The sequence below is a fragment of the Penaeus monodon genome, chromosome 30, assembly GCF_015228065.2.
Source record: "Penaeus monodon isolate SGIC_2016 chromosome 30, NSTDA_Pmon_1, whole genome shotgun sequence".
NCBI classification, from domain to species: domain Eukaryota; kingdom Metazoa; phylum Arthropoda; class Malacostraca; order Decapoda; family Penaeidae; genus Penaeus; species Penaeus monodon.
The window spans coordinates 8405665-8405916 of NC_051415.1; positions in this window are offsets into that span (position 1 = coordinate 8405665).

Genomic DNA, 252 nt, shown 5'->3' on the forward strand with positions numbered 1-252 from the left:
GGTACTCACCAAGGCTCCTGTGTTTGTTGAGATCCTGAACGTAGTAAGGAGGCTCGAGGCTGTCCCCTGAATTATCGTAGGGTGGGATTTCACTAGGGTGGTAGGCTCGGCCGTTGGGGCGCCCCCTACCCTCCCCCCCCCGGTTGTGGCCAGACATCCTGTAGGAGAGAAGCGGGGTTAACGTGGGAGAATAAAGAGAGATATTTGACGATATAAAGGAAAATGCTGAGGGAGAAAAGAGAGGGAGAAAGA